The sequence below is a fragment of the Macrobrachium rosenbergii genome, chromosome 22, assembly GCF_040412425.1.
Source record: "Macrobrachium rosenbergii isolate ZJJX-2024 chromosome 22, ASM4041242v1, whole genome shotgun sequence".
Classification (NCBI taxonomy): domain Eukaryota; kingdom Metazoa; phylum Arthropoda; class Malacostraca; order Decapoda; family Palaemonidae; genus Macrobrachium; species Macrobrachium rosenbergii.
The window spans coordinates 12,180,243-12,192,619 of NC_089762.1; the positions used below are offsets into that span (position 1 = coordinate 12,180,243).

Genomic DNA, 12,377 nt, shown 5'->3' on the forward strand with positions numbered 1-12,377 from the left:
TATATATATATATATATATATATATATATATGTATGTATGTATGTATGTATGTTATCATTCCAATGATCCTGTAATGGATAATCTTGCATCATATTTATTTTTCAAACGAAGAACTTCAACTCGTATTTTTTTATATAACGTTGCTGTATTATTTATTATTAAGGTATGAGGTCACAGAAAATAAACATTACCTTAGGTAACAAAAAGATTCTTCATGGTTATTCGTAGCACCGCGCCGGAGCGCTGTTGACAACAAAGTCATTATCCTGTGGTTTGTTTCACAACAAGCCTTTTGTGTACAGCTATACCACGAGAAAGGGCCATTTCCAAGTAATTGATGTATACGAAAAACTTATTTTCGTTATGTCAAAACGAAACTTGTTCAGTGAAAGTGCGTTTGATGGTTGATAACAGCTTTCAGAGAGTTCTTCCCGTGGTTGGAAGGCCTGTGTTTAAGTGTTTTTCCATACAGAAATAAGTGTCAGATTAATGAGACAGACGAAAATATTTAAGTTCACCCCAAAACTTTCAAGCTTATCCATCCGTTGCTTGTTCTGCGTGAATGGGGGTATCTTGTCAAAAAAAAAAAAAAAAAAAACTGCAGTAAATATGTTACTCTCCTCAAAAAGCAAAGGTTTCTCTCTTAACTTTCTTGGAGCTTCAGTATCTTTGGTGTACTTTCCTCTGGTAGATGGAGTGGTTTTCATAATTCGCTGAAAGATTTCCAAGAAGCGTAGAATTGCTCTTACAAGTTTTGCTTTCCCCCGCTCTCGTTTTGTATATTTTTATGTTCTAGGTTTTCAGTCAGTTGGACTATATCGGGATATAATCGGTCAAGAATTTTCTTGATGCTGTTGGAGTGATACTGAATAACCTTCTCAGTATCGTACTAAAATATAGTCCTCGTGCTGTAGACATTTATTCCTTGTTTATCATTTTGTTGTACTTTCCTCTGCCTAACTGTAGCAGGCCGAGGAATTATCTGACGCTGTATTAATACTGACCAATCTTGCCAGCATTTAACTACCTCAGTCGCTGATTGCTGGTTCATTGGAAGAAGCCATGTCCTTTAGGCTCTTTAATCAAAGCATCTTCGGCAAACTCACGTACGAACCCAGACTGAATCCAGTCTCACAAAGGGGACAACTCTGCGTTGAATTATTCACTACCCAAGAAACTTTACAGGTGATCTTAAATGCTGAGGTATGGCATAGTCCAAACAAGTGAGCCTAGTCTTGCCTTCTAGACGGCTGTGACCAATGACTTACAGTAAGTTACACTTTGATCTACCAAGGAGATTTTTTCTATAAACAGGTTGTTTTTTGTCAGAACATTACTTAACTACGCTACCCCTTGAATGGATAACGAACAACTGTTATGTTAATGTTTGGCTGTCCCATTTAGGATAAATCGCATTTCGACCCACAGAACTGTGATATTTTGATTTAGGCCTGGCGTGTTCTGATTTTGACCAAAAACTTTCATTTATTAATAACGTCGTCGTAATGTTACGAATAACCTCCCCCCGCCCCCAACTTCACTGCTCAGGTCAGGTTACTCTCAGCTGAACAAAAATGTTAGTTTGCATCAGTATGCGTTAGTGTTTATGAAAAAGTGCTCTTCTGAGTGTAACATTAAATACTTTGTAAAATATCCATATGCGAGCGGATTTTTTCGAGCTGAAAACAGAGCTCCATCTTGGCAATCTAGTGCTTTATGCAAAAATCATAAGATGTAGATGAAAACCTGAAATTTATGCAGTTTTGTAAATACTCAATGTCATATATATATATATATATATATATATATATATATATATATATATATATATATATATATGTGTGTGTGTGTGTGTGTGTGTGTGTGTGTGTGTGTGTGTGTGTTACAGGGAATATGAGAAATCAGGGATTTCAAGAAATCCATAGGGAATTTGTGAAATGACCAAATCGCTTAGGAACATTTGATCCCCGCGGACTAGTACTAAACACGGCGAAACGGTGATTCATCTATACTGTTTCGCTATGTTTAGTACTAGCCCCTGGGGTAGTAAATGCACTTAGGGACGTTTGATCTCGTAGGAGTTAGTACTAAACACTGTGAAATGTATTTACTCCCCCAGGTGCTAGTACTAAACACGGCGAAGCAGTGTAGATGAATCACTGTTTCGCCGTGTTTATTCCAGCCCCCGGGGATCAAATGTTCCTAAGCGAGTTGCTCATTTCACAAATTCCCTTGGGATTTCGATTTCACATATTCCCTGTAACATACATATTTACACACATGTATTCATGCATGTATGATGCAATTGGACTATACATGTTTCTGTCAAAAAACTGTCCTTATTATAAGATTTTTTTTTAAATTGCTGGTGAGAAAGGTACAGAATTTTAGTTGAGGATTGGTCAGGTTTTTTCCGAGATTAATAACATTGGTAGTTCACCAACGTTGATATATTTACGGTATGTCCTTAACTCGTTTTCAATTGACAGTCTTGTCTTTTAAGAATTTAAAATATAATATAAAAACCAGCTGTACGTATCTCATTTGTTTCAATTGCCTATTGTTATATTCTGGGTTAATTGGTTCTCATCCAGTCACGTGTCCTTTGCTTTAGAAACATCCAACCATTTCATCATTCTTAATAAATAAATACTCTGTCACATTTTTTTACGAGACTAGATAGCAAACACTAGTGCACTATTCTCACTTCTATTTCAATTTCCGTTTCCTGCGGTGACGGTTTTCACGGGCGCGCCTGCGTCGGTTTCCCAACCAACCACCTTTTGAAGGGATCATGTATTGGATTTGAACGAGTGTTGACTCTCCTATCGACACGGTGCGTGAGACACGACAATATTGGCTTTGTTATTGGTATTTTTCTTCCGGCGGGAGAGAGGAAGGGCCGCTAGAGGGCTTAGAAGTGGAGAGGGCATTGTGTGTGAGCTTCAGAGATAGCATGATTAATATATACGACGTGATAAGAAATGCTGTTGGGGTAATCAGACCGGGGAAGAGTAGTGGTGCAATGGAAAGTAAGCGGGAATAAGGTTTTTCCTGTAGAGGATACACAGTTGGTACGAAAAGACTGGTAACGCAAAAGGAAAAAAGAGCACCCCTATCTGTGCAGCTGTGCTAGGTACTCGAAAAGCCAAGGACATTAATACTCTTCCGTGCGGCTCGACATTTATGTGGGAAAACTGGAAGGATAATGCAATTTACATATCTGAAGCACTTCATTACGAACTAGATTAAATGGCATTCTCTCTCTCTCTCTCTCTCTCTCTCTCTCTCTCTCTCTCTCTCTCTCTCTCTCTCTGAGACACATACCTATATGCACAGCCTATCTCTGACGATATTATTCAGTTGTCTGTCTGTTTGCTTTACAGTCTCACTTTATTCTTTTTTCTGTTTTGTATGTTGACGTTTTCATCTCTCTCTCTCTCTCTCTCTCTCTCTCTCTCTCTCTCTCTCTCTCTCTCTCTCTCTCTCTCTCTTTAAATACCTAAATTTTATTTATGTAAAATTTCGTCCTCCAACCATTTTAATGGGACAAATTGTAAATGTTATTTTCCTCTTTCTAAGAAAGAGGAAGATGAGGAGAGGTTTAAATATTTATCAGACTCTCGAAGGTTATTCAGCAGACATCGTTACATTAGATATTCCAGACACCGACAGTTTTTATAAAGAAACCATTACCATTTTTTATCTTTTTCTTTGTTAGAGGACTGAGAATCTTGGTAAAATGGGCAACGTAGTGAAAGCAAATATATAAAATAGCGCACTAAAGTGAGTTACTATAAAACAACCATTTCTGAAAACCAGAAACTTCAATCCTTCGGAGGTGCGCAGAATAACGATAATTTATCAATATTTAATTATGACAGTTTCCGAGAAAGAAGATGCCGTTAACTGGATTTAGTAGGAACCTTAAACCAAAGTGTAAGAATATTGAAGCAAAAAAATTGCATCGCCTGTAGGCTACCAATTTCGATGGTCCCAACTAATATATTTTAGGAAAAAGTTTCCAGCTTACCGCGTAATGCAACGAATTCGGAGTAAACAACAGGAATCTCATTTGCGATTCTTATACAGAAGGAGCGTATCATATTATTCACGTCGTAAAATTTCGAGTAGTTTTGATTTACTCTTGTGGACTGATAACCTGTAACACAAGTTGTGCTTTTCGTACCTTGCTTTAAAGTAGTAAAACACAATTGTCATCTGATTACGATTTTTTTTATAGATGCCAATACAAAGAGTGTTATAGGCCAGGGGTTCCCTACCTTTTTAAGTTGATGAGCACCCACCTGTTTTCTGGATAACTGTGAGAGCACCACACAAATTTTATATTTTGGGAATTAAGAAGCAGCCCAATTAGTAAGTGAAAGACTTAGTCTTCGTTTATTTAAAGGTAACAGTAATTTTAAATTACTTGCATTGAAGATTAAAAAATGAATTTTTATTGCTTGGATATTTATTCAAAGTCACTGACATTTACCAGTCAGGCATATTTTACATCACTGTCATGGATATTACAGTACTTCAGCGGCACACAGTGATTCAAACGTAATATGTTTACCTCTTAAGTCAGATTATATTTATATTTAAAAATGTAATTAAATTAATTTTATTGTTCAATAACAAACTAAAACACACGTTTGCTTATTATCAATTATATTCCTCATTACGTTAATCATGTTGTGATATACGTGGAAAACTACAAAGAAAAAAAGGGAACAAATAAAATTCATATGTAGCATTCTTTCCTGAATACTGATACACAGGCTAATTATTTCAAATCTTGGACATCAGAAAAAATAATAAAACTTAGTCCACCTTTCCGCTAGTTTGTGGATTCATTGAGAACCCTGGTGCTGAACTGCTTTAGCTAGCTCTTCTATATTTGCCTCATCAGCGTTTGCAAATATATATATACATATATATAAATATATATATATATATATATATATATATATATATATATATATATATATAATATTATAGTATCATAAGTTAAGTATATATATTAGTTTACCAGACCACTGTAGCTGATTAACAGACTCTGAGCTGATTAAGGGCTCTCCTAGGGCTAACCCGAAGGATTAGACTTATTTTACGTGGCTAAGAACCAATTGGTTACTTAGTAACGGGACCTACAGCTTATTGTGGAATCCGAACCACATTATAGCGAGAAATGAATTTCCATCACCAGAAATAAATTCCTCTAACTCTTCATCAGCCGGCCGCGGGAATTGAACTCCGGCCCATCGAGTGACAGTCTGAAGCTCAACCGACTCGGCCAACAAAGGGCTAATAATATACATATATATATATATATATATATATATATATATATATATATATATATATATATATATATATATATATATATAATAAACGAAAAAAGGCGGAAGGGTATTTTAAATTCGGCAGTTAGGCGTGCAAAGAGTTGGTGCTCGCGATCACGATTTTAACAACTTCAGAGAGCACAGAGGTACTCGTGAGCACCAGGTTGGGAGCCCCAGTTATAGGCTGATATGAGATGTCAGGTTCCGATGTGTTATACTAAGCAACTACTTTCCTCCTGCAATGCCTTAGCCTTTGTGAGAGAGAGAGAGAGAATTAAACAGGAGTTTTGGTTTTACTGAATGCTACGTATCACAGGAACAAAATGAAAGCTGAGCGAGAGTTGGTCTTATAACATCGAGAAAACCCCTCACAAGAATGTAAAAGTGAATGTTAATTTCTATAAAAGCAAAATTTATATATACAAGATATCAGTATAGATGAACAATGGAATGTGAAATGACGAATTGATATACTTCCTGAAAACTGATATCCTTAATTGTAGCTCTTTCATTTTGGATTCATTATTTTTCAGTTACTCTGCTAGGATAATGCTGTATGCCAGCTATAACCACCACTTCTAATGAACATGTGTTGTTTACGAGCAGGCATTTAGGTTGGCTTAATTATGAAACGAATTTTCCAAGATAGCTTCTTGATTAGCTGAATAATGTAGAATCAAATTTATTCATAGTAGCTTTGTTGGCGAGTACATTACTGTATAATACCACAACACGCACAACTGGAATCCTCAGCGGCTAAATATTGGGTAAATGAAAAAATACTGGAAAATTGTGTTCAAAGTAAAAATCCGCTACGGTTGTGGGAGGTCTGCTTTCCTCTTACCATTAGCCACCGAATTTTGCTAAACCTAACACATTTAAATAACACGTTCATTTACTCCTTTTTCCTTTGCGTTAATTCGTATTTCGTTAACTATTGTCAGTGTTCATTAACACAAAGTTTTAGTCATCTTTTCGTCAAGGTTAAGTTTATCTGAAGCCTCAATATTGTTCTTTACCGCTTAACATTAGGCTATTTCTGAACTGATATATATATATATATATATATATATATATATATATATATATATATATATATATATATATATATATATATATATATATAAGCGTTAAGAAAGTAACGTGAATACAGGCTACTTCTTTTATTTTTTTACCGTGTAATGTTATTTTCTCCTGTGTAAAAACCATCACCGTCTGGAGATGGTTTTCGGACTTCTGTAAACCCTGCCTTTATAGATATTTATAATAAGTCGCTGTCAGGAGATGTTCTTTTTGTAGAGGATTACGGCGTAACTTAACTCGTAGAGTTGCCACCGCGGTAAACGCTTGCTATGATCTTGTGACAAATTCTTTATCGTTCTAAGGTAAACGAAATTCTCCGAAATCCCTTTGCATACTTGAATACTAAGTTCTTGTTAATCTGTGGAGTGCGTATGTTACAAGCGCGCGCTAAAATAAAATTGAATGTTGTATTAGGGATCAAAAATACTGAAGCAGATGCATGATTATAAGAAGCATAAATTAAGCCAGCTTTTCATTTTACCTAAAACCGAGGTGTCATTCCTTGTTCGTCCGTTTATTTCCTGCGAGACTTGACACTTTCTGTCGCCATTGAAGGCTTCATCCATTGGCAGAGAAGAGAAAAGAAAAATTCCGGTCCTCGCTCCCGTGAGTTAAAGTTCATGTCAAATTCAGATTCTCAGTTTCCCCTTTTGTCTTGTTTCCAAATTTTCCTTTTGCATCCTGCAAGTTCTTTCCTGTAAAAATGTACCGCTTGTTATTCAGGATTTTGAGAGTTGTTTTTTTTTTTTTTTTTTTTCTTCCTCCGCCAGAACTCATATTTCATCAGCTCCGCTTGTGTTGACAGATTTTTAGTTACGTTTTGCAGCAGTTTGATTTGTCTTTTCATCAATAAATAATCTTCATGACTACCAATTATGAAAGAACGGATTTTTTTTTTTTTTGTGGGTTTCAGTGTTTTTGTTCATGCGCAGGACTTTGGTCGTCTTTGTTTCATGCTGGAATTACTGTCGTTGGTTTTATTCGGCATGGCACCATTTGAAAGCGATGGCACCCGATGCTTCTTTCTCCCTCTCTCGTGTGAAATGACATGCAAGAAATGCCGTTAAGGAGGGAAACACCTCCGGGGAATTTGTTGAGCCTGTAAAGCAACCCGACGGCTAGGATGTCTCCTCTGGGAGGTCAACGGATGTGGGAGGAAAGGGAAGAGAAGAGAAGAATCGCGGGAGAGGAAAAAGATAGAAGTAAATAATGAAAAGGGTCGCCGGTGAACGAGAGAAAAATCGAGGTCGGTGTGGGAATGGCCGGTACATGCCACGTTGTAGGGGAAAGGAGGTGCACCTTTAGGAGACAGAAATTCCAGGGAAACGTGATTACGGAAATTGAAATAAAGGAAGAATGCGGACGTACTTACAACGTGAATGAATCCCAGTGTGTGTAAAGGTGAAGAAGAGTGCATGTAATGGATGTATACGCTTAACCTTTAATGTACACGTGGACATTGGATGCTGACACATTTCTTTATTATGCTGACGGGTTTTAGAGATGAAGGACACTGAGAACGATCGCTGTACCAGAATCCGGTCGCAGTTTCTTTCCCCACTTTAAGTAGCCATCTTTTCCATTTGAGGCTTCGACAGGACTGTTTGAATCACTTTTATGAACGTAAAATGGAAGTTGCTTGTTATTCGTGTTATAAATGCATTTTTGGTTCAAATCGTTTTAGATGTTAGAATAATTAGCGTCAGTACAAGTAATGTCACCTAGCTCAAGATTTCGAAGATGATTCATACTGAGTGCGGAAAGAAGAAGAAGAAGAAGAAGAAGAAGAAGAAGAAGAAGAAGAAGTAGAAGAAGAAGAAAGCAACCCGGCCGGTCAAAAATTGTCGCTTTTAGGGATAATGTGAAGAAGAAACAGAGTTTATTCATGTACCTGGAAACTCCGTCAGGAAGCCGAGCCTTAAAACTGAATTCTTTCTATCTCCACTTGATGAATTAAACCATTTCCCTGAACAAGTATTTCCTTTTTGACCGAACTAGAAAAAAATGGCATCTTATTTTTTAGATTCAAATATTCAGTTGATTTTCCTGATATTTTAATTGGAATTTCTCTCATTTTCCTCTTTTACGATGCCTAGAGACTCAAATGGCAGTGGATTCATTTTACCTTTCATTCATTCATTTATTTTTATTTGGCGTAAGCATGCAAATTAATGTTCAGGAAATAGAAAGCTCGCCAAATAGATCTAGTCTATAATATAATACAGTATGAGCTTTTCGTGACAGGAATTCCCTCTCTTTTTCTGACGTCGATGACTGAGGAGGTTGTTGTAAAGCTAATTTATAAAACTGAATCAAGTAGTGCGCGTGTGTGTGTGCACGCGCGCCCGTTGTGCAGTAGTTAAGTGCAATCGAGTGATTTTGTTTATGGGGTAAGTTTCCTCATTCCTTGAAATGGTTTCATAGTGTAGAGAACCTGCTGGAAAAGATTTTACTCATTATATGCTCACCACGCCAAGAATACTTTGCCCAAAATCTCAAAGGTTGCAGTTAAAGCTCTTCACCGGAGAAATAGTGGTGCATTTGGGGCAGGAAAAAAAATAGGTGTAATATAAATCCGTGGCCCTCAGTTATACTACATAATGAGGGCCACGTTTACTTTCGCTACCCTGTTTCCTCTTTTGAGATGCGTAGTCACTACCTTCTCCAAGTCTCTTTTGGCTGCGCATTCGACCAGAATTCAACTCAAGTTCCTGAAGAAGTGCCTATCTGAACAAGTGCTCCCTAAATTCTTGCTACCACGCCGTTTAAGAAGATATGAACATCACCCATTCAATGAATTCAGTGCCATGATGTTAAAACGCCACATAGCAGCCGCAAAGCAAGAAGAGAAAGCAAATTTTAGGAATCAGAGAAAGCTAGAATTTCATTCAACCATTGTATCCCGACAGATTGGAAGGACTCGCTGCGACTAGAAATATACGGAAAACTTCGTAGGACTACAGATGCCCTAACAAGGAAACTGGACAGAAAACTCAAAAATCATATTGTTAGCAGCGACTGGACTAACCGTGCACGTAAAGACTCTATTGTAAACTTGTCTAGTAAACAAATAAGTGAAAATGTTGTGAGTGCACTTGGATATGGTTAATCCTTCTTTATATCGAATAGACCCTCTGCTTTAACGATTGCGTCGTCCTTATGGAAATTCGAAAAATATGGTGATCTTCCTCAAAATCATGTAGACATAATTAAAGGTATTGTTTATGGAGCCTGCCAGTGTTAGTCATGAAAGTAATTTCCCTGCTCCGTATAAGAAAAGTTTGACCGACCTAAAAAAAAATAGACAGTACAGTCCACATCACAAAAGCTGATAAGTCGAATAGTATTGTAATTTTAGATGAAGCTGACTACATATCACGTATGCAAGCCTTACTGGATGATGATACGACTTACAAAAAAATAACAAAAAATCCCGAGCCGATCCTTCTACGGCAAAAAGGCTCATTGCTGAAAGGATATAATGTAAACACATGCGTAGATTTTAATCTCCCAAGTGTGTATATATCCACTTAACAGAGTACGCTTATTACTATATTGATATTCATTCACAACACTTGGGTATTGGGGTTTTATTATTTTCATGTTGAACTGACAGAGTAATGGTGTCGAAGATAGCAACGAAATTTTCTTGCCCATCCCTAAATAGAATGAGAGCAAAGCTAAGTATCTAAATCAGCAGCCTTACAGTACACTGGCCTTTATTATCCTGTCTGCATCTCGGGGCCATATGATAGTTACGTTCCTGACATGAATTATTCATAAATGGGAAGAAAGAGGATGGACAACGAGAAGCATCTCGCTCGCGCACGCATGTACACACACAAGCGCGCGCACACTCATGCTTAGTTCTCCAATGTCTGCAGGGATCACGGCCTGGTAAATAATATTTTTTCAAGGATGAAGGGAACATCTGCTAATGAGAAGCAGCAACGGAAGGTTGGACAAGACCAGAAAAGAAATGCTAAATGCGGAGTGGAGTCTTCTTTTGGGGAGGAAGAGGACCAGACAAGAAACGTAAGTGGTTAAAAAGATGGGGGAGACAGTGCCATTTTGGCACGCACATGACGTGCTTGTCTTTCACCACCTGTGTCCTTTCAGAGAGAGAGAGAGAGAGAGAGAGAGAGAGAGAGAGAGAGGTTTTCAAACCCTCAGTGTTAAGAATGATAATTAAATCAATTGTAGTCTTTTGTTTTCACATTTCCATGTATATTGCAACCTTTGTTGATGTCTGTAGATATGATAGATTGTGACAAGGCTTAGTGCTTGTAGTAGCTCCTCGTAATTGTCTGGATACAAACACAACCCCATTAAGTGATTGCGGTTTCTTTATTCTAAATCAGAATTTCATTGTTAGTTAATATCTTACTAAACACTTGAAAAATTTGATATGACTTTTATTATAACTTTTTACACCAGCGTCTCTCTTTATATCTCTCTCTCTCTCTCAACCATCCGCAACCCGCAACTGCCAAAAAACATCATTTATAAATACACTCACGCTGTTTGTATAGAACGAGCACCGTCTTCCGTAACAATGGGCTGACGTGAAGTCGTCCTCATCTCACCGAAGCATTGTTGTGGGGAAAAGAAGTTTCGTGGAGTAAGAAAGGGAGTAAATCGGTGTTTCACTATTAGGTAATAACGTTCGGCATTAAGGTATGCTGCACAAGGTCTGATAGCTCTGTTCCGTTATTTCCCATCTTTCACAGTTTTTATTTGCGATATCTGCCACACTTTCTACTTCTCTGAGTATTCCTTCGTTGCAAATCGTTATTGATTTAGAAATTGACCCTCTGACCTCTGACCTCTTGCCTCACGGGGCTTGTTTTCTCTCTCACATTTTAGCAAGGGATCAGAACAGGTTACAGAACAACTAGGACGAGGAGTTAGGAACTCTGAATTGCTCTTCATTTTATTCAGACTAGCATTCAAGACTGCTTAGAAAAATCCAGTCCTCATTCGTAATTTCAAACATCGTGCATTATATACCAACAAGTTTCAGTTGCATTTTAATGTCATAATGCGGTCAAACAGGAGCATAGGAGTACCTACTGGAAGATTTTGTCTGCATCTTAATTCCTAGACCAGTACATACCGGCCTGGTCGGCTGGTTCATTTGTGTGTGTGTGTGTGTGTGTGTGTGTCAAATGGAGGGTGAAAAGTTAAGTATACCTTAGTTTAACCAGACCACTGAGCTGATTAACAGCTCTCCTAGGGCTGGCCCGAAGGATTAGACTTATTTTACGTGGCTAAGAACCAATTGGTTACCTAGCAACGGGACCTGCAGCTTATTGTGGAATCCGAACCACATTATACCGAGAAATGAATTTCTATCACCAGAAATAAATTCCTCTAATTCTTCATTGGCCGGCCGGAGACTCGAACTCGGGCCGAGCAGAGTTCTATCCGAGAACGGTACCGACCCGTCCAACGAGGAACTAAGCACTCCTTTGCTTTATCACCTTTTCACTCAGTCTTCTTTACAGAAAGTCAGTTATAATATGGGGAAGATTTAAAGAAATATACAGCTCTCTCTCTCTCTCTCTCTCTCTCTCTCTCTCTCTCTCTCTCTCTCTCTCTCTCTCTCTCTCTCTCTCTCTCCCAAGGTAAACGCAATTAACCCTGCTAATCGGCCGTATTATCAAGAATGGGAAATCTCAGAGGGTGTCAATGTCTTTCTTTCTCAGTCCACAGTCTTTGCAGTCTTTCTCTTCCTGGACTTATAAATGGTTCCTCTACAGTGACTCCTCGTCGACAGATACCTTCTCTCGAAACCACAGCGTTTTATCGTGAGCGGAAAGAGTTATGACATCGGTTAAAACTTATTCTGCTTTAGCGGCAGTTGAAATCTGCCAGCTTTAATGCAGTTCTCTTACTCTTGAATTATTTAGAAGAATCACATTAGTTTCAAGTTGGAACACACT

General features: G+C 37.8%; 1 protein-coding gene across 10 annotated transcripts in view; it reads left to right on the forward strand.

Moving 5' to 3' along the window:
* The window catches only part of norpA (no receptor potential A), a 699,095-nt gene that overhangs the window by 499,126 nt on the left and 187,592 nt on the right, over positions 1-12,377 (forward strand). The window lies entirely within an intron of this gene.